The following is a 22,245-nucleotide window of genomic DNA, read 5'->3' on the forward strand; positions in this document are numbered from 1 at the left end:
CAGGGTGCTTGGTTGGCTCAAACGCTGCTCTGGGCTCCTGGCCCCTGACGAGGTCTAATGGGGTAAGAGGCCTTCCTTGTCAAGAAGGAGCAGAATCACCGTGAAATGTGCCTCCAAGAACCATCACAGCCAGGCGGTCCAGGCTAGGGCTGTGCACTGCTTCAGCCTGGGGCACTTCGGGCTGCTTCCGAGGCGAAGTGGAGGGGGCACGAGGTGGCACAAAGTCGGTCGAGTCCTTCCGAAGCACTTCAGTGGCGCTTTGGAGTGATCCGGAAGCCCAGCCACACTGCTGCTGCCACCCGGCCCCCAGCTCCTTATCTGGGCCCTCAGGACGCGTGCTGGCAGCCTTCTTCCTGTTCCAGGGAGTTGCCATTTCAAAAATGGCGACTCCCTGGAACAGGAAGAAGGCTGCCGGCCCACATCCCGAGGGCCCAGGAGCTGGCGGTGGCAGCAGTAGCGGCTGCGACTCCCTGGAACAGGAAGATGGCTGCCGACAAGCACCCGAGGGCCCAAGTAAGGAGCTGGGGGTTCGTGCAGCAGCAGGGTTGGCGGGGGGAGAAGCGGGATTCGGCCATGCGAATCCCTCTTCGGCTCTGGTGGCCGAAGCAGGGCGGGGGGCCCTGAAGCAGTCCGCAGTGAATTCGGCTCACCTTGGAAGCCCTGAAGCAGCCTCCGAGGCAGATCGGGGGCGGGGGGGGGGGCCTTGTGCAGCCCTAGTCCAGACGACAGGACTGCTCACAAGGGCAAGGGACAACTGGCGCAATTTGCCTGGAGCCCACCCCACTCCACCCCCTTCAGGCCTGTCACACTGCCCACCAGATCCCAACTCATGGGTCTTTACAGGCAGCTGTGGTAGGGCCTCCAACATCACATCTGCCCTAGGCCTAATAAATCAAGGATGGGAAATGTGATCCTTCAGATGTTATAGGACTGCTACTCCTGCCATCCTTCATTGTTGGCTATGCTTGCTTGGGCTGATGCGAATTGCAGCCCAACAACATCTGGAGGGCCATAAGTTGCCCACCCCCGCCATAAACCTGGGCAGCCCTGCCAGAAGAATACCATGGCTGATCATCTTGAAAGCCACATAGCAGTTTATCACTGCTAGCAGGGATCCACTCCTCCTATCCAGTTCCTGGTGTTGATCATCCACCAAACTGCCTTCATCTCATAGCCATGCCTGAAGCCAGATTAAAATTGATCTACGTCACCCTTTGTCCACTGGTGCCCTCCAGATATTTTGGACTTCAGCTCCCATCAGCCCAGCCAGCATGGCCAATGTTCACAGATTATTATTATTATTATTATTATTAATTTCATTTATATACCACCCCATAGCCAAAGCTTTCTGGGTGGTTCACAACAATTCATAAGAACAGGATTATACAACAATACAACATTATGATAAAAGCATAGTCTAAATTGGGAGTTGTGGTGCAAACCATTGGGGACCAGGTTGGGGAAGGCCAATCTGATGGGATTATTTAATAATGATGCCTCCTGTTAGAAGGGCAATTAGCAAAGTAAAAAACAAAAGTAAAACAGAATGAGCATTTATCAGTCCCACATGCACACAGGCTATAAAAGGAGACCACAGTCTTCTTCAGTGAAAGAAAACAGTTTACTCACAAATATCCTTGCATATACAGTGCAGGTACAGCATAGACTTTCAAAGGAGTTTGTTCAGTCTCTTTTGTGTTCCATTACACAGCCAGGAGAGAGAGAGCAAACACATGTACTCCCAGCAATGGTAGAGGTCAGAGAGGGAGAGGTGGGGGGAAGGAAGGGGAGGGGCAAAAGGAAGAAATCACAGGAAACCACACTGTAGGCTATAGAGATCCAAAGACTAGCTGTGGTCAAAATTCCCATGAACTGAATAACTGCAACACTGCCCCCTGCCAGTAACTTGCAGACCAGGCTGCAGTATTCCCAACTCAGTCTAGCTAACCTGCCCCATCCAGGAGCTGAATTAGGCATTACATACAAACTGGGGCCACAGTTTGGAATTCCAGGCAGTTAACCAGCTCAAGAGAGTTTTCAAACTTAAGGTGGCAGAGAAAATATTTGCAGCTTGCTAGGAATTCCCTAATCACGCCTGAGCCCATCTTAGCAATGTCCTTTCCTGGGGCTGAAAAAGAGGATTGACAACTGCAGATCATGCCCTTGGCCGCAGAGCCTGGACAAAGCGCAGCGAGCAGGGAAAATCCCCCCGCCCCCCCCCCAAACCCACAGATAAGGAAGGCTTCCTACCTGCTCTGTCTCACCGCGTTTTTCAGCAGCCATACATCTGGCAGAATGCTTCAGGCCAGCAGTTTTACAGCCCTTAGATTCCGTTGGCGTACATGCTGCTTTCAGACAGTCCTGGGTATTCTGAGGGGTTGAGCCAAGCTGAAAGGCAAGCAAAGTAATCATAAGACTTGAACATTTGTATGGTGCTTTCAGTCATTCAAAGAGCTTCTCGGCATGCGTTTGGTGGTTGTAATTCTCACAATAACCATGTGAGGTAATTCAGTATTATCACGCATATAGCAGATGAGGCTGAGAGAGAGAGAGAGAGAGAGAGAGAGAGACTTGTCTAAGGATAACAATTGAATTCATGGCCAAGGCGTGATTTGAACTGGGGACTTCCTGATTCACAGCTCAGCCTGTTAGCACTATGCTAAGACCAACTCTTTAAATGCTTGAGCCAATATCCTTTTTTTTGCCAATGAGCTTCTTTTTCTTTTTTGGCCTGGATTTTCATGATAGTTTGAGATTTGGTTTTGGAGGGCGCACACACACACACGCACACACACACACACATATAATTGATCTATATAACTGAACCTGGTGCCCTCCAGATGTGTTGGACTAAAATTCCCCAGCATGTCTGGCTGGGAGATGCTGGGAGTTGTAATCCAACACATCTGGAAGACACCAGGGTGGGGAAGGCTGATCTATAATAATAAAAGAGGATATGTGCCTGTCTGTCTGCACTACAGCTACAAGACCATGTAGCCTTGAGTCCTAGAACATGAAATCTAGACACTTGAAACTTGATGTGCATACTAAGGAGGCTCTAGGAGTGTGCACCATGGTGCTATTTGGTTCATAAAGCACATCGTTTAATTTAAATGGCTCCATGTGTTTGAAGCCTGTAGTACCTAGGTGGTAGACGTCCCTAACCAACAGATAGCTTTGCGGTCAACACAGTTTGAAGCCAGAGTACTCCAGGAATACAGTGATATGGCTGCCCCTTCCCCCCCTGCTGCGGGGCAGCCCCACCTCACAGGAATGGAGAGGACAGACCCCTCCATCATGGGGCTATAGAGGTATACCTAGAGATAAGCGATATACCTAGGGGTGTTACAAGTGTGGCTGCAGTCAGATGGGGTGGTCACAATGTGTCCAGCTCTGACAGCTGCATAACTTTGCTTGAAGGCTTCAGTGACCCAGTTCACATGTAATGGTAGCAAATTGTGGGATAATTAATTAACCCACAATTTGCCATGGTGTGCTGGGTATGTTTGGTGGCCATTTTTAATACTCAGCCCCTGTTCGGTGGTTGTTATGTGACACCCAAACCCAGACAGACACCATAGGTTAATCATGAGTTAAACAACCTACAGTTAACCTACCATTAGTAGTTAGACTAACTGTGGGTTGTTTAACCCATGATTAATCTATAGTGACCAGGTTCGGATGTCACATAGCAACCCCTAATTGGTGCAACTGGGGGCTGAAAATTAAAAAGGGCTACCAAACATGCCTGGTGCACTCCATGTCAAACCCTGGGTTAATTAACCCATGATTGGCTGCCGTTATGTGTGAATAGCTGCAGTGTATCAAACTAAGAGCTATTCTAATGTGTGGAAAGCTGTGTCCATTTGCAAGAAACAAATTAGACTTCCTAGTTAAGCACTGGAGCATCTCAACCATTTTGGCTGGACAGCATCTGAAGGAGGTGTCCAGGAGCAAGGAAAGCACAATTAAACTTAGAGGGGAATCGGTGCTGGTTCTTGGGGGTTGAGGGGAGGCTCCTGGGCAGGATGCTTTCAGCAGGCACCCCTATCTCTAAGAACAGCCACCTTCTCCTTGCCACTTGCCACAGCCCATTTACTTACTTTTCCCTCTGAGCCCGATCTGCCCTACCTCTCAGAAGGAGAGAAGGCAAGATGGACAGTGGTGACCACGCCTTTTCCTCGATCTTCTCATTGCTCACTTGCTCTTTGTGGGCAGGTGAACAGGCAGCATTGATTTAGGGTGTGATCCTATTGAACTTGTGGGCAGCCTCCGAAGTCAGAGGCTACTGAGTATCCAATGCAGGGCAGCCGGAGCACGGAGGCGATCCTCACCTCTGTGCTCCAGCCACCCTGTATTTTTGGCTAAATGGCCAATTTCGGCTATCTAGCCACAGCTTCGGGGAGGGGGAGGGGAGGAGGAGGGGAGGAGGCCGTGTGGTGTATAGGAGGCTGCATAAAGCGGCTTCTGCAGTCTCCTCCCCTCCCCGCTCCTGGGACCACCCCCTTTTCCCCACCTCCACGCTCCGTTTCCGAGCACAGAGATGCAGTGGGCGTGGAGGGAACCGCGGGTTCTGGGAACCGCATTCGGAGCCCTGGCTCTGACCTCAGTTCCCAGAAACTGAAAATCCTGTGGCCCTCTAGACAGTGTCTAATGATGATCGAGGATTGCTCCTTCATTTATATGGAAGATGTATACACTGCCTCTTAGGGAAAAACATCCCAAAGTGGTGTACACAGTGGCGAATCACAGAGTGCAATGATAGTAATCAAACAAGCATAAACTCAGAATTAACCATTAAAACCACACAGTGGGAGAATGGTAAGTTTTGGGGGCCCACTGGCAGGGCCAGGTCAGGTTCCAGGGATTGTTGGTGAGGCCCCTCGTGTGGTGTGGGTATCAGGAGTTGCCCAGCAATGCTGATCCCTGAAGAAAATGAACGGCACTGTCCCTCTGTCTATATGCAATAACAGTATGCACCAACCTTCAAATTTGACTTGGACCCTAATTTGGCACTTTGGAAAATGACCCGATTCTGCTCAGAGCAATGCAGAGTTCATCCTCTTTGATTCAGCTACTGAACCTGAGTCGTGATTTAGAAATCTGAAGCTTCGTGCTCCCCTTGACTATCATGGGAAATTTAAAAAATACAGTTATAACTTAAAAAAAAACAACTTTGTCAGAACTGGATTATATTCACAGTCATAATAGCCCCTTAGGAGGGGATTACACCTTACACTCTTACATATGTAAGAGAAATAGGTACAGGGATTTTTGTGCTACATGCCTTTATATTCTGATCCTTTTTAAAAAGGGAACTGCAGTTACGTTTTTTATTTCTTGGCAGAATTGGATGGAATTTGCAGGGACAGTTGCCCCTTCTGTTGGGATCGAGCCTGCCAGATTTCAGATGAATAGTCACTGGGATTGTTGTGCAAAAGCAGACTTGACATTTTGAGGGTTTCCAAAATATGTCTTTTTGTTCCTTGTGGACCAGTGTTCTGAAAAGGACAGCCAGGCAATAAGTGTCTCTATGTAAGAAAATCTACAAAGTTTCAGAAGGAAAGGTGCAGCAAGTCATGTGGAAGGTGAGTCGTTAATTTCAGGGTGGTGGTGGTGGTGGTGGTAATGATTAGCTTCCCCTTCCCTCTCACTCTTTTTTTAAAGAAATTTGTCTGAAAATGGAACACATTATAGAGGTGTCTTCAGGCAGGAAATCTGCAAATATCCAGAGCTAGCTGCAGCAACTGGAGAGTAATGATGATTAAAAACCAGTTTAAGGCATCTTTTTTTTGTAGTGAAGGCTGGTCGCATTGGAAGAATGGCTGTTTCATGGTCCCACCTTTGCCCTCTCCCAGAGCACAGTGATTAATACATCCCAGCTGCAGAATGTTGGATTTTATTTTGATTTTTAGGACAGAATCCCAGGTGCACAAATGCCTTTTGAGTCTGGCTGGAGAATGAGCCGCGTCAAGCTGGATTCATGATGAACTCAAGGTGATGTGAACTAACCACCCACTCCCCTCCCTTACTCTGCTCTGTGTGTGTGCGTACGTGTGTGTGTATGTGTGTGAGCAAATCAATATTCCCCCGCAATATAAATGACCCCATCAAACTCTGCCAGCATCCCAACAGCTGATCCCATAGGGAACCTATGACCCTTCAGATGTTGCTGGACTTTAACTCCGACCAGTCCCAGCCAGCTCAATCAATGGTAAGGGGTGATGGAAGTTGTCTTCCAGTAACATCTGGAGGGACATATGTTCCCCCATCCCTGCCATAGGCCAAGGAGTTAAAACTTAAAAGGTTCCCTGTTGGTGAGACACATACCGGAGGAGGAGGTTTGAAGGGGGAAAATCCCCACCTCCCTCTTCTCTCCATTTGGAGGGAGTTTCCCCTCCAGCTGTTTTCCTTTTTTGCTCCTTCCAGAAAAATGTGATGAATTCAGGGTTTTGTGCTGTAATTGCCATAAACCCAGATTGGCTGTCCTGCCAGCTTCCCATAATTCAGATTTCCCCTCTTCATCTCTCCAAACAGGAATTGCCATCTGCAATACATTAGTAGTGGTGGGTTTTGGACTGAGCACTTTTGCTGGGAAGCAACAGTTTCCAAGGAGAACTACTCTATAATCTGGGAGCAACCACACAGAAAGCACGGACTAAGAATCTGCCCTATTTCTCTCCCCCCCCAACCCCCAAATTGTTGAGCAATGGAAAAAATCCTGCCATCTTCTGCAACCCTCAGGCCCCTTCTCTCAAAGGTACACCCTGGTGATCTCTGGCTAAAGAGAGAGAAAGGGGAAAGAACCAACTCTAGGTGATTTCTCTAAGCTGAGGAGAACCTGATCATGAGTACAGTATTAAAGGGGCAACTGGGCTTGTGTCCTTTCCACAATTCTGCTCAGTGCAGAATATGCACAAATTTGGTAATGGTTCAGCATCCTGAACATATCAGTGTGTGTGTGTGTGTGTGTGTGTGTGTATATATATATATGTGTGTGTGTGTGTGTGTGTGTGTGTGTATGTGTGTGTGTGTGTGTGTGCATATATATATATAAATAAAATCAAGGTTCTAGACCTCAAGGCCAGCTCCAGAGTTTTATGACAGTCTGACCAATTGCTGGGGCTTCTAATGTAGCTAAGCCAGAATGCATCTCAGATTCAGAACACACCTCAGAGTTTTCATTCATGGTGCAGTAAACTTCAGAGCATGTTCTTGCTTCGCCACAGCCTGCCCCCTGCCCCATTAGTTTAGGGCCTCAGCAAGTGCCCAGTTAATTGCTGCTCACCCTTATAACCACAAATGTAGGCTTGTGAAAGTGTTTGGCTGGTGATGGCTCGAGGGGTGGGGCTTCAGTGGCTGGCTAAACTCCTTTCCTCTTGGCATGACTGGGTTAAACTGCCGAAGGAGAACAGGAGAATGTTTCACAGTTTTAAATGTTGCTGTATGCCCCCTCAGGAGGGTTTACCCTAAAAGGTGGTTTATAGGGCGACCTTGTGGTCCTCTTTTACAGAGGCCAGTTCTCTATGTGAAGGGCTGCCAGAGGACTGTCCTCTATTTTGAAGGCATCCTCTGTTTGAAGGGTTGTCCAGTCATCAGAAGAAAGAGCTGGGCCTTGAAGTTGCCCCTCAACGGCACCTGGACAGAAGACTGAGCAAGGCACACAGGTCACCTGGCCACAGTCTTCCACACCACGATGAGATCTACTGCATTTCTATTTAAATTAAAACGTTCATTTCTGAATTTGCATCTATACATGTATACTAGCTTATGCGCATTATATGCAAATCAGTCCTCTTTGCGGGTGATGCATATCCTCTTTTTTGGTGATTCGTACATGGCTGCCCTACTGGATCAGACCAAAGGCCCATCTCATCCAGCCTCCTGTTTCCCACAGTGACCAGTCAGGTGCGTCTAGGCAGCCCAGGAACGCAACAGAGATCTCACCCCTGCTGTTCACTCCCCCACACCCCCGAATCCCAACAACTGGCATTCATTCACCCACCCACCAGTTTGTCCAGGGGGAGGAGGTTTGGTGCCCTCCAGGTGTTTTGGATTACAACTCCCCTAATCCCCGATCACTTGCCATACTGGCTGGGGCTAATGGAAGTGGTAGTCCAAGACATCCAGACATCTGTACGCCGCCCTGAGATCTTAATATTATAGGGTGGGATAGAAATGTTTTAATAAATAATTAAATAAATAAATCCAAAGGGCACCAGGCCGCCTTGCCTTTTGAGGGATGTGTTAGGATGCACACTACATTAGCTTCTACTTAATAATAATAATAAAAAGTGTGTGTGTGGGAGGGGTGGCTGTTATGAATGCCCCCTCCTTCAGAAAAGCCAGCACATGGCAGGCTGAGTAAATCAGGGGTGGGAAACCTGTGGCCCTTCAGATAGTGTTGAGCTACAACTCCCATCAGCCCCAGCCAGCATGGCCAAGCAGTCAGAGGTGATGGGAGTTGCCATTCAGCACCAGCTTCCCCTCCTCTGGAGTAAATGAACACCTAGCAGCCTTCCCCAAGCTGCCTGCAACTCCCTGCTGGCCAGGGATGAGGGGGTTGTAGTCTTGACACATATAGAGGGGCACCAAGTTGGGGAAGGCTGATGGGTTGCCAGGTGGTTGATGGGTATGTGCTCCCGGACCAGCACATGAGGAGAGGAGAACAATAATAACCCCTCTGTGGTGCCCTGGAAGCTGCTAAGCCAGGATGTGAAAGGGGAACTCCTGACAGGCTGGTTTTGTGCCCTTAGGAAGAGAAAGCTGCTGACCAGTAAGGGCTGGCCAACAGGCAGAGTGAGGTGACTCATCTTCTGTAGGGTGCGGGGAGGAAAGAAAGTGGATAAGCCCAGGCTTGTGAAGGGGATGTGGAACGGGAGCAGGGGAGACCATGCTTTGCCTGGAGGGTGGGGGGTGTCTTTGCAATGGATAGAAAAGATAAACTGTTCAGGGAGGCACTGTTGCAGTGGCTGGGGCAGAGGTGGGGAACCTGTGAGCCTCCTGATGTCATTGGACTCCAACTCCCATCAGCCCCAGTTAAGAACTGTCCTCTATTTGAAGGGCTGTCCTGTCCAATTCCGGCTTACAGATAATGAACCATCAGAAGTGTTGTCCATCCACAGTGAGCACCTGGACATCAGACTGGGCAGGGAGGTACACAGATCACCTGGTCGGAGCATCTTGCATAATCGGTAGGGACAACCACCTGAAAAGCACAGCATACAACCAGCATTTCTCTTCACCCCCCTCCAACTTCCATGCCCTGCTTTAAAGCTGCTTCTGCATTCCTGGTATGTTAGAACAGCAACAATAAAACTGTTTGCCAAGCTGGATTTAAAATCATCATCGCCACCATCTCTGAGCACGTGCAATTTGGCATTTTAAACTCTCTTAAATCGTAGCACCATCTTGACTACAGGAATAAAAAAGGAGTTTGCTTCTGTATCTGCTGTTCTCTGAGTGGTCATTGGGGACCCCCTGACTGCAGGTCCCTGGACATTGGCCCCACGGTGCACTGGGGGTGACCCAATGAAATGGCATAGGAATAGATGATTCAGGACAGAGAGAAGAAAGAACAGGGCCAGCCCTTCCGTGAACCAACATGACTCAGGCAGCAGACTGGGATAGGTAGTGGATCACTCACACACACACACACACACACACACACACACACACCACTGCTCTCAGCTGCCTGCAGGGACAGCTGCTGCTGCCAATCTGCCCCCACACACACACAAACTGCTGGCTGCCAACAGGCCTATCCAATCCCTTTGCTATTGGCCACTTGCCCACCCCCTGTCCAAGAGAAAAAGAAAAAAGCCCAGGTGTGCCAGCTGGCTATGGAACATCTACTAATGGCCAGTGCCTAGAAGCATCACCATTGCTTTGCTGGGGTGGCAAAAACCATTTAAAGTTCAGGCTGCAATCCTATGCCTATTTTGACAGAAAAAAAGTCATGCAACTCCCAGCATTCCCCAGCCAGCCATGTTGGCTGGGGAATGCTGGGAATTGTAGGACTTTTTTTCTGTCTAAACATGCATAGGATTGCACTTTTAATAGTTTACTATTTAAACGTTAGGTGGCATTGGTGCAGCGATAAAGCAACCAGCAATATTCCTGCAGGTAGTGATGTTGGGCAGAACATTTTCCAGTGCTTTATTTTTCCATGGAATTTTTTCCCTGTTTCAGAAGTTCATTAGTAAAAATGAATGGATGCCAACTGCAATACCAGGCGAGCTTGGCAGGTTCAAAGTTGTAATTAATATTTTTCAGGTGGTTATCCCTAGCAGGTATGTGCGAGAATACAGATATGTCATTGAAACACACATATGTCTCAACAAGAACTAGAACTAATAAATAGTGACAGTGAAACTGAAGGTGGCCCAACAGCCTTAGTAGGAGAGAGCTGAACTCTGTTGAAATAGATGAGAGGCTTCTCTCATTTCATGCACAGTTCTTTGGGTTGCTAAAATTAATTAGTGTGCCACCAGTTTTCATAGAATTATATAATAGTAGGGTTGGGAGGGGCCTACAAAGCCATCGAGTCCAACCTCCTGCTCAATGCAGGAATCCAAGTCAGAGCATCCCTGACAGATGGCTGTCCAGTCTCATCTTGAATGCCTCCAGTGTGGGAGAGCCCACCACCTCCCCAGGTAATTGGTTCCATTGTCATATTGCTCTAACAGGACGTTTTTCCTGATGTTCAGCCGGAATCTGGCTTCCTGTAACTTGAGCCCATTATTCCATGTCCTGGACTCTGGGATGATCGAGAAGAGATCCTGGCCTTCCTCTCTGTGACCACCATTCAAGGACTTGAAGAGCGCTATCATATCTCCCCTCAGTCTTCTCTTCTCAAGGCTAAACATGCCCAGTTCTTTCAGTCTCTCCTCATAGGGGTTTGTTTCCATTCCCCTGATTATCTTCGTTGCCCTCCTCTGAACCCTCTCCAGCTTGTCTGCATCCTTCTTAAAGTGTGGTGCCCAGAACTGGACACAGTACACCAGATGAGGCCTAACCAGTGCTGAGCAGAGGGGAACTAGTACTTCCCGGGATTTGGAAGCTGTGCTTCTATTAATGCACCCCAGTACCTTCTGTTTTGGTTTTTCTTCAATTTAAACAATGTAAAGGAGCAACCATATGGTCCCTTTACAGCATCTGGTGGGCTACATGATATTTCAGATTCCCAGCTCTGAGGTCAGAGACAGTGTTCCGACTTCGGAACTGGGAATCTGTGCTCCCTGCCCCTCCCCTTTGCAGCTGGTGTGGACATTAACAGCGGCTGACTTTCTGAGGTCGCTAAAGTGACCTTGGAGAGGAGGTAAAAGGGTGTGGCGGGGGGCGGGGAGGGGACTGGAGTGACCGGCTTATGTGTTATTTCGAGGTCTCTCTACCCTCCTTCCCTTCCACTCCAAGGTGTCCCAGCTAGACAGGCAAAAAAGCCCATCTAGCTGAAATGCAGAGTGGGAGGCACAGCGGAGGTGACAATCACCTCCGCTGTGCCCCCCGCTTCGAGTTCAGGGGCTTACGAGCATCGAAGACGCAATCAATAGGATTGCGCCCTAAGGAAAGTGCACGCTGTTGGGTAGTATCCAGTGCTACCACTCCATTCATGCCATTGATGATGCAATGCCAGCAGGGTATACCGGCATGACAAGTCTCCCTGGAAAACCTGTCATTCCAGCATGCGCTATTGGCATTGCGCTAGAGGTTGCTTATGCTCACGCTCTATCAATGGTGTAAGTAGAGCAGCAGTGTATACTACTGATTAGACGTAATCATTATTTCTAAATTTGCATCTATATTTATATATTAGCATATGCAAATGTTATGCAAATCTGGCTCCTCTTTTTTTGACAATTCATGAGGAACCTCCCTATTTGTGAGCAGATACAGAGTCAGGACGGAAGCACTGAGGCAGAGTCATAGAATCATAGAATAGTAGGGTTGGAAGGGGCCTACAAGGCCATCGAGTCCAACCCCCTGCACAATGCAGGAATCCAAGTCAGAGCATCCCTGACAGGTGGCTGTCCAGCCTCGTCTTGAATGCCTCCAGTGTGGGAGAGCCCACCGCCTCCCTAGGTCATTGGTTCCATTGTCGTATTGCTCTAACAGTCAGGAAGTTTCTCCTGATGTTCAGCTGGAATCTGGCTTCCCATAACTTGAGCCCATGATTCCATGTCCTGCACTCTGGAATGATAGAGAAGAAATCCTGGCCTTCCTCTCTGTGACAACCTTTCAAGTCCTTGAAGAGCGCTATCCTATCTCCCCTCAGTCGAAAGCTTGCATCTCTTCTGCGAGCATGTGAGATTCCCAGGAGGTAAAATCTGAGCTCCACTCACTTTGTGGTCCCCGCCCCGCGCCCCCGCTGTAGCAGCTCAAAGCAATTCTGCAGGCCCTGCCAGTCAGAGTGACGAGTGGTTCCATGAGGTTGGTATTAGGAAGGAGAGGTGATTCCACTGAATGTGACCAATGATCTACTGACTATATCACTCTTGAGCCTGTTGGCTGCATTCCCCTGGCTGGAGCCTTTCTGGGAAATGATGGGGGGGGGGTGGGGGTGTTGTGGGATAGAGGATTGTGCAAGTAGCAGGAGCCAGTAACCAGTAACAGTAACCAGGGCAGATGTTGCAACCAGCAGTAAGGTTTGGGAAGCACCAATACAGAGCAGAGCCTGGACTTTGCATGTCTGGGCTTCTCTTCTTGTTCCCAGAAATACTTTGCAGACTGAAGCCAGTGAGCTTCAGGAGGAGGAGGAGGAGAGGGGGAAGAAGAAGAAATGTTTATACAGAAGGAAAGAGATCTGATTAACATCCATTCTTTGCGGTTTCTTTGCTTCAACAGAACAGGCCCAGTTGTTTCTGAAAGAGCCATTGCTCTCTCCACCCCTCCTACCTTACTCCCCTTTTACTTTCTCTCTCATCAACTGAGATTTCCTGTTAACTCTTGTGCTGCCATTTTTTCCCTCCCGTCTGTCGCATTCCCCTCTCGTTTGCGACACGGCAAGTGCCATGGCATCAGCAAGCTCCACGTAACTAAGCTAAAGTACCTGTCAGGAGGCTGGTGGCTCCGATGTCAGTGGGGCGGTGAATCCGCTCTGGGTTTCAGTCAGAACCAGTCAGAACTCGAAAGGAGCTCTCCAAGGTGCAGATATTCCTTCTACTTCCGATCTTCACGCTAGGAGTGTGATTGCTTATGTAGCCAAAATAGCGCCACCCATGCACAAGGAGGAGGGTGCCAACAAACCCCATGCTGTTTGGGGATGATGGGAGCTGCAGTCCAATGCAGCTGGAGGGCACCAGGCTGGGGAAGGATCCTGTTCCAAGAATAGGGCTACTTGGTGACAGAGTGCATGCTTTTATACATGGAGAAGGGCCCCTGCTTTAAGCCCTGGTCCGGCCGTCCAGCCAGTTAAAGTCACCTTCCCCAACATGGTGCCCTCCAGATGTTTTGGGCTCAAAATCCCATCATCCTGAGCCAGCATGACTGAGGATCAGGGATTAGGGGAGCTGCAGTCTGAAACATCTGGAGGGCATCAAGTTGGGGAAGGCAGAGTTAACAGGTCAGGTAGCAAGTGATGGAAAAGAGCCCTTCCTGAGCCCACTTGCAGTCAGATTATACAATAACAGGTTAGAGAAACAAACCATCTGTCTGACTTGGTAGAAGGCAGCTTTCTATGTTCCTATATTGGGGCACAGTCCAGCTAAGGTTATGCACTTTAAAATCCCATTGATTCCAGTAGGATTGTTAAGCACATGCCTTTAATCCTTTTGGAAGACGTTCAAGGCTAAGCAACTGTGTTTGGATGCAAATCCCATGGGCCTGACTTCTGTGTAAACATGATCACCATCATGGGGGACTTTTTTTCTTCTTTAAATGTGAAGTACGTGGCCTACAAATTCAGAAATAAATAAATGAAGATTGGACTGTAACTCTTTTCTCCCCACACTCCAGCTGTCTCTGTGTATGAGACAGATGGTGTGCAGCATCACAGCATCACAGTCAGATCCCTAGTTGGGAGGTGGATATGATCTTCTTCTGTTTGAGACCCAGAAAATGTCACTTGCACCCTTAATGGCAGTGGAGGCTGGTGGCTCTGATGTCAGTGGGGCAATGTATGTGCTCTGGGTTTCAGTCAGAACCAGTCAGAACTCTAAAGGAGCTATAGAGTTCTGACTGGTTCTGACTGAAACCTGGAGTGGATTCAGTGCCCCACTGACATCAGAGCTACCAGCCTCCACTGCTCAATGGATTTGCCTCATCTTAGGGTTCTTGTTGTTGTTGTTCAGTCGTTCAGTCGTGTCCGACTCTTCGTGACCCCATGGACCATAGCACGCCAGGCCTTCCTGTCCTGCGCTCTCTCCCGGAGTGTGCTCAAGTTCATATTCATTGCATCCGTGATGCTATCTAGCCATCTCATCCTCTGCCGTCCCCTTCTCCTTTTGCCTTCAGTCTTTCCCAGCATCAGGGTCTTTTCCAGGGAGTTTTCTCTTCGCATTAGGTGGCCAAAATATTGGAGCTTCAGCTTCATTATCTGTCCTTCCAATGAGCAGTCAGGGTTGATTTCCTTTAGGATTGACTGATTTGACCTCCTTGCAGTCCAGGGGACTCGTAAAAAAAGAAGTAAAAGTCTTCTCCAGCACCACAGTTCGAAAGCATCAATTCTTCGGTGCTCAGCCTTCCTTATAGTCCAGCTCTCACAGCCATACATTATTACTGGGAAAACCATAGCTTTGATTAGACGGACCTTTGTCGGCAAGGTGATGTCTCTGCTTCTTACTATGCTGTCTAGGTTTGCCATAGCTTTCCTCCCAAGGAGCAAGCGTCTTTTAATTTCATGGCTACAGTCACCGTCTGCGGTGATCTTGGAGCCCAAGAAAGTAAAATCTGTCACTGCTTCCATTTCTTCCCCTTCTATATGCCAGGAAGTGATAGGGCCAGATGACATGATCTTCGTTTTTTTAATGTTGAGTTTCAAACCAGCTTTTGCACTCTCCTCTTTCACCCTCAACAAGAGGCTCTTGAGATCCTCTTCACTTTCTGCCATTAGGGTGGTATCGTCTGCATATCGGAGGTTGTTGATAATTCTCCCAGCAATCTCTGATTCATCCAACCCGGCATTTCTCATGATGTACTCTGCATATAAGTTAAATAAGCAGGGTGACAATATGCAGCCTTGTCGTACTCCTTTCCCAATTTTGAACCAATCGGTTGTTCCATCTCTGGTTCTTACTGTTGCTTCTTGACTCTCGTACAGGTTTCTCAGGAGACAGGTAAGGTGGTCTGGTACTCCCATCACTTTAAGAATTTGCCACAGTTTGTTGTGATCCACACAATCAAAGGCTTTAGCGTAGTCAATGAAGCAGAAATAGACGTTTTTCTGGAATTCTCTTGCTTTCTCCATGATGCAGCGAATGTTGGCGATTTGATCTCTAGTTCCTCTGCCTCTTCGAAACCCAGCTTGTACTTCCGGTAGTTCTCAGTTCGCATACTGCTGAAGCCTAGCTTGTAGGATTTTGAGCATCACCTTGCTGGCATGTGAAATGAGCGCAATTGTGCGGTAGTTTGAACACTCTTTGGCGTTGCCCTTCTTTGGAATTGGAATGTAAACTGACCTTTTCCAGTCTTGTGGCCACTGTTGAGTGTTCCAAATTTGTTGGCATATTGAATGCAGCACTTTAACAGCATCATCTTTTAGGATTTTAAATAGCTCAGCTGCAATACTGGCATCTCCGCTAGCTTTGTTGTTACTAATGCTTCCTAAGGCCCACTTGACTTCACTCTCTAGGATGTCTGGCTCAAGTTCAGTGACCGCACTATCATGGCTATCAGGGACATTCAGATCTTTCCTGTATAGTTCTTCTGTGTATTCTTGCCACCTCTTCTTAATCTCATCTGCTTCTGTTAGGTCCCTGCCTTCTTTGTCCTTTATCATGCCCGTCTTTGCACAAAACGTTCCCTTGAGATCTCCAATTTTCTTGAAGAGATCTCTAGTCTTTCCCATTCTGTTGTTTTCCTCGATTTCTTTGCATTGTTCATTTAAGAAGGCCTTCTTGTCTCCCCTTGCTATTCTCTGGAACTCTGCATTCAGTTGGATATATCTTCCCCTTTCTCCTTTGCTTTTCGCTTCCCTTCTTTCCTCAGCTACTTGTAAAGCCTCATCAGACAGCCACTTGGCTTTCTTGCATTTCTTTTTCTTTGGGATGGATTTCGTTGCTGCCTCCTGAACAATGTTACGGACCTCCGTCCATAGTTCCTCAGGCACTCTGTCTATCAGGTCTAATCCCTGAAATCTATTCCTCACCTCCACTGTATATTCATCAGGGATATGATTTAGGTCATACCTGAAAGGTTTAGTGGTTTTCCCTACGTTCTTCAATTTAAGCCGAAATTTTGCAAGAAGCAGCTCATGATCTGAGCCACAGTCAGCTCCAGGTCTTGTTTTTACTGACTGTATGGAGCTTCTCCATCTTTGGCTGCAAAGGACATAATCAATCTGATTTCGATATTGACCATCTGGTGACGTCCATGTGTAGAGTCGCCTCTTGTGCTGTTGGAAAAGAGTGTTTGCTATGATCAGCATGTTCTCTTGGCAAAACTCTATTAGCTTTTGTCCTGCTTAATTTTGTACACCAAGGCCATGCTTGCCTGTTATCCCGGGGATTTCTTGACTTCCTACTTTAGCATTCCAATCCCCTATGATGAAGAGGACATCTTTTTTTGGTGTTAGTTCTAGAAGGTGTTGTAGGTCTTCATAGAACCGATCAACCTCAGCTTCTTCGGCCTCAGTGGTTGGGGCATAGACTTGAATTACTGTGATGTTGAATGGTTTGCCTTGGATTCGTACTGAGATCATTCTATCATTTTTAAGATTGTACCCCAGTACTGCTTTTCCCACCCTTTTGTTGACTATGAGTGCTACTCCATTTCTTCTAAGGGATTCTTGCCCACAATAGTAGATATGATGGTCACCTGAATTAAATTCACCCATGCCTGTCCATTTTAGTTCGCTGATTCCCAAAATTACGATGTTCAATCTTGCCATCTCATGTTTGACCACCTCCAGCTTACCTTGATTCATTGATCTGACATTCCAGGTTCCTAAACAATATTGTTCTTTACAGCATCGGATTTTCTTTTCACCGCCAGACACATCCACAGCTGAGTGTCCTTTTGGGTTTGGCCCAGCCGCTTCACTCTTTCTGGCGCTACTTGGAAATACCCTCTGCTCTTCCCCAGTAGCATATTGGACACCTTCCGACCTGAGGGGCTCATCTTCCAGCGTCATCTCTTTTAGCCTTGTGATACGTTCCATGGGGTTTTCTTGGCAAGAATACTGGAGTGGGTTGCCATTTCCTTCTCCAGTGGACCACATTTTGTCAGAACTCTCTGCCATGACCTGTCCGTCTTGGGTGGCCCTGCACGGCATAGCTTATGGCTTCACTGAGTTACGCAAGCCCCTTCGCCACAACAAGGCAGTGATCCATGAAGGGGTCTTAGGGTTCTACTAGGATGCAAAGGACACCACAGGACTCTGATACCTTAAAATTTTAGTGGCAGCAAAGCAGCAATCCCTGCTGGCTGGGTGTCACTGGGGAAGGGAAAAGAATGCAGCCTCTTTTCCAACCCAGTGCTCCCAGCACAATCACTACCACCACCATTCACTGTTTTGATAAGCCTGTCCTAGGTCTGAACCCTGAAGCCTTGGTCGGATCTGATAACTTGTCTCCTATGTATGTATCTTTTAAAAATCTGCTGGCTGTTCTATTGTGATTTTTATGTGTTTAAAACATATAGATCGTAAATCCTAAATGAGTGCTCCCCCTCCCCCACCACCAACTTATTCTCTTGAACCACGTCACATGGTTTTCTGTCCTGAGCCATGTTCTGTGACATGGCTTACTTCCTTGAGCTGCATTCTGTATTCTATATTCTATCCAGCCAGATATATTGTTTAGTAAGACAAGGGTCCCACTGAATTCACTGGGACTTACTTTCTGCTCAGTTAGGATCGCTACTGGGTTGCCCACTGTTAAGAAGAAAAGAAAACTGGTCTGATTAGGTCCTGTCCATTCATGCGGCTTGATCTGCAGAAATCAGCAGGGGATTATGGTATTCATGGCACGTAGACATTTTCACCTGCTGATGTCTGCAGATCAAGCCATGGTTAAAGGCAGAGAGGGCCTGGTCAAAAAACATTGGCAGCCTGTTTATTCTCAATGGAAAAACTCATTGATTGTGAAAGGAGAAAAAGGTGGCCACCTGAGAGTAAAAGGAGGGGCTATCTCAAAGGGGAGCCGTTTGCACCTCTTGAATAACTTTCCCGTGGAGTAGTCTAGTCCAAATGAAACTGACCGTGTGATTTGAGGATTGTGACCTTGGCAACAAAGCTGGTGTAGAAACTCTTAATTCTCAGTTCTGTACACAGGGCCCCTGGCCTCCAATTTACTGGGAAATCACAGGAAATTCCCAGTGGGGAATTTCCCTGGAATGTAAAGGTCAACTGGACAATCCACCTCATCAGAAACATATTGGTTATCTGTGCAACAGCACAGTAATATGCCAGTTGTTGCCTTGCTCCTGGCACTTGCTTTAGCTCCTTCTTCTCTTTCCGTCGATTGTAATTCTCCCAAGATCTGTGTTAGCCATTAGGAACGTCAGGAATAATTTGGACCTTCCAATAACTGCAACTCTTAAGCAGCTCCTTTTCCTTTTTTCTTTAGGGCATCCTCTCCATCTTTTTACAAAATGATCTGAAACTGCTTATCTGCTCCGCTCCAGAGATGGGCTGCTTATTGTGCAGTGATGGGAAGGGGTTTCCATTATACTAACCTGCTTTAGGGCAGGAAATGAACTGTGTTTTATGGTGGCTTTTATGGCTGGGTATTATTTGTTGGTATTATGAACCGTTGGGCTGTTTTTAAAGAAGCTGTTGTTCAGATGGGCACATTCTGCTGTTGGTTTATTGCAAGTAGGGTTGCCAAGTTTTCAACTGGGCTTTGCTCCCATGCCCTTAACAGCTGCTTGATGGGCAGATGTTAGGTGTAGGCGGGTGGCATGGTGTTTATTTCATGTGGCAAAAAGCTTAACCTTGCTGATTTTTGTGTATCAAGCTGTTGTCAAAGGCAGAGTAAGTGAATAAGCTGTTTTCTCCCCCACCTGGTCAGTTGGCAATCCTAATAATGCACCACCTCAAAGCTTACAAGGAAGTGGAATATCAATCTTTGAAATATCTAAATAAATTTTTTGCCTGACCATCTCACGATGAAAATTAATTGATCAATATGGGGCCCATTGTGCTGGGGGATTCTGGGGAAGTAAGAAGCAGACATTCCAAGACTTCACCTCTTATGCTGCAATCCTAGGTCTATTGAGACAGAAAGAAGTCCTATAACTCCCAGCATTCCCCAGCCAGCTTTGCTGGCTGGGGCATGCTGGGAATTGGAGGTCTTTTTTTCTGTCTAAACATGCATAGGATTGCACCCTTCAACTACAGACTTGTATAGATGCTTACCTGAATGGAAGTTCCATTGAACTCAAAAGTGTTTACTTCTGAGTAGACCTGCACTAGGCTTGCACTGTTTGTCTCAAACATTCATACCTGGAAGTAGGCTTCCCTGATCTCTTTCAGTGGAACTTACTTCCACCTAAGATTACTTACCCCAACCCACACTAATTAAGCCAGAGGGGCACAAAAGGTTAGGCCTGGGAGACAACTCGGGCCTGCCTGTGATCCCAGTCCTGCCCTCCAGGGTTCTCCAAATGGTCACATCCCCCTTTCCCTGTCCACCAATTGCTTGGTAGTTTCCTGGCTTTTGTGCAGTCCCCCCCCCCCATTCTAAAAGGTTTAAACGCCTCTCCTGAAGCTTAGTTACTGGTAGTAAGTACTTGAAGCTAAACTCTGCTGGTATGTTTGGCCCTGCCCCTTTTACCTTTGGCCCCACCCACCACTAGAATGTGGCCCCCAAGAGTTTCTCCAAAATGGAATCTGGCCCCTGGGCTGAAAAAGGTTCAACACCCTGGATCTAAGCCCGATTGCATGGCCAATACATGCCTACTCAGATGTAAACCCCATTGAGTTCAAATCCTAGGTAAGTATGCATAGGATTGCAGCCTAAATGCATGACTGCATTTAATTTGTCTTTATTATTATTTTTTAAATAGCAGGGATGTGAGGGCAGGAATGGGGGGGGGATCGACACTGCAGCACAGAAAAATTTAACCCTTTCTCTCTGTCTGAGGTCCCAATGAAAAGTCCCTGACGCTAATAGCAGATTTGGGGGGGTAATCCCACTTCACACACCAGTGTCCCCAATCCTGATTGTGTTCCCCCCCCACACACACAGCTGTTATTTTTTTAAAAAAAACACATTTGTATGCAAAGCAGAGAAGTACATAAATTAAGCACATTTCATGACCCATCATCCTATTTGTTATTTTCCCCCTCCATACCCCCAGATACATGTGGACATACATCTCCTGCTGGCTGAGGACATACATCTCCTGCTGGCTGAGAATGATGGGAGTTGTAGTCCAACACATCTGGAGAGCATCAGGTTGGGATATGCTGCTCTCATCCATGGAAGCATCTTCCACCATGTGTCTTCAAGGTGGGACCTGCCTTCTCCTGAGACAGACTCTTAGCAGTAGAGGCTGGTGGCTCCTATGTCAGTGGGGCAGTAAATCGGCTCTGGATTTCAGTCAGAACCATAAAGGAGCTATCCAAGGTGCATAGCTCCTTTAGAGTTCTGGCTGGTTCTGACTGAAATCCGGAGCGGATGCACTGCCCCACTGGCATTAGAGCCGCCAGCCACCACTGACCATTGGTCCATCTAGCTCAGTATTGACTGTCAGGGGCTCTCCAGGGTTTCTCAGATAGGAGTCTTTCCCAGCTTTCCCAGCCATTCTTCACTGGCATTCGAGATGGGTGAATCTCTCCGTTCCGGTTTCTCTCCGTTTCTCATTTTTCCAATCTTAAAAGTTTGCTTCATCCCAACCTTTGAGACTGTTGTTCTAGTCTTAAATTAGTCTCACCCTGAACCTTGAGAAGAAAAGTTCACATGAAGATCTGTACACATTTTTGCACACATTTCTCCGATTACATGCATTTCGCTAGACAATTTTGCCTAAGATATGCATTTTTTGGCAAGCCGTTTTCCCAATAGAAAGCATTCTGGAAAGTTATTTTCACTAATGCATGCATTTTCATGTCGCTTCTTCCCCTATATACAAATGTTTGTACACATTGTGTCTTGTTTTGTTTTTTAACTGGAGAACTCAATTATCAAGTTAGGAGAAGTGCTTCACAGGATAACTGACTTCCAGTGCACATATTGGTCTGAGAGTGCAAAGTCAGGTACAGAACCAAACTCATTTCTTCCCCATCCCTATCTGGTTTCCTGTGGTCTTTTTAGAAGATTATCACAAAGAAGAGAGACGGGTTCTCAGGATGCAAGACAGAATACATTATAAGAAGCCCAATGCGTTTCAGCCTTTTTTCTTATTTTAGGCCTTCTTCTGGGGGTAAAGAAAGAAGCAAAAGATGGTCTCCTGTGTCAATCTACTGGTGACTGGATTGCTAGGAGACAATCTTTTGCTGAAAAAATTCTGCAGATGTTTTTCTTTACCCACTGAAGACCTAAAAAAAGAAAAAAAAAAACCCAAAGTGTCGGGCTTCTCATAATAAATTCTATCTTGCATCCTGAGAACCTGTTTCTGTTCTTTGTGATCTACTTTGGACACTCACCTCCTTCTGTGTTCTTGTTTTTTAGGTGGTCAGAAAGAGAGGCTGATCTGGAGGGGCAATATGGGAAGACCGCTGCGTCGCCCCACTACGGTGTTGTGATCAGAAAAGTTGCAACTCGCAGATTTCGGTATTCTTTGAAGCTCAGTATTTACTCAGTAGTGAATCTCAGTCATGGAGCTCAGTGGGGTTTACTGCCAAGCACACAGGATTTGCAGCCTTAAAACAGGGTCTTGAAAAGTTCAGCCCAAGGGCCAAATTCCATTTTGGAGAAGCTGTTGGGGGCTACATTCCAGTGGTGCACAGAGCAGAAGGCAAAGGGGGCGGGGCCAAAATCACAAAAAATACCAGCATATTTTAGCTTACAGCTCTTACCTAGTAACTGAGGCTTAGAAGCGGCATGTCAACCTTTTCGCATGGGTGGAGGGGGGGTGCTATGCAAAGGCTGGGAAACCGCCAAACAGTTGGTCGCTGGGGGAAGGGGCAGGGCCTTTTGGGGAACC

At 47.4% G+C, this 22,245-nt stretch overlaps 1 long non-coding RNA gene across 1 annotated transcript in view; it reads right to left on the reverse strand.

Moving 5' to 3' along the window:
- LOC146338020 (uncharacterized) overlaps positions 1–21,947 on the reverse strand; it is an 86,362-nt gene extending 64,415 nt beyond the window's left edge. The window contains exons 1-2 of the long non-coding RNA XR_014785142.1: positions 21,746–21,947; positions 2,251–2,388 (exon numbers count right to left, since the gene is read on the reverse strand). This is a non-coding gene — a long non-coding RNA (uncharacterized LOC146338020). The remainder of the gene's footprint in view (positions 1–2,250; positions 2,389–21,745) is intronic.
- Positions 21,948–22,245: the final 298 nt, after the last annotated feature.

The sequence above is a fragment of the Heloderma suspectum genome, chromosome 10, assembly GCF_057233095.1.
Source record: "Heloderma suspectum isolate Gila_16-S chromosome 10, 16-S_ref, whole genome shotgun sequence".
Classification (NCBI taxonomy): Eukaryota; Metazoa; Chordata; class Lepidosauria; order Squamata; family Helodermatidae; genus Heloderma; species Heloderma suspectum.